This window comes from Otolemur garnettii, unplaced genomic scaffold (genome assembly GCF_000181295.1).
Source record: "Otolemur garnettii isolate 467f Iridium unplaced genomic scaffold, OtoGar3 scaffold00100, whole genome shotgun sequence".
In the NCBI taxonomy this organism is placed as follows: domain Eukaryota; kingdom Metazoa; phylum Chordata; class Mammalia; order Primates; family Galagidae; genus Otolemur; species Otolemur garnettii.
The window spans coordinates 651,886-652,288 of NW_003852495.1; positions in this window are offsets into that span (position 1 = coordinate 651,886).

Here is a 403-nt window from a genome sequence, read left to right on the forward strand (position 1 = left end):
GAAAGGTTCACAATGATACCTCTTTGGTTGTGAGGGGTATGAGTGCATTATTACTGGTCTCTACGAAATTTTCACTAACACTATCCGGAAGGTAGCAGCCTCATTACTGCAAGATTATGGTTAATGTCATAAATTACTAATAGGCTTTAAAAAGATGGAATATCTGTACTTTTCTCAATTCCAAACACTAAATACAACTAAAAACCTTGGACATCATATATAAAACAATTATCAGAATACACTTTTTATGGTGTCGGTGAAGACTGCCTCCACCCAGAAGTAAGGAGAAATCCCTCCCCCTCCATACTGGAAAATAATTTTATTTTATGCTTTAAAAGTATATAAAGCATCTTAAAGCATTAAAACCTTAAGAAATTCAAATCATAAATAGAATTTCAAATTT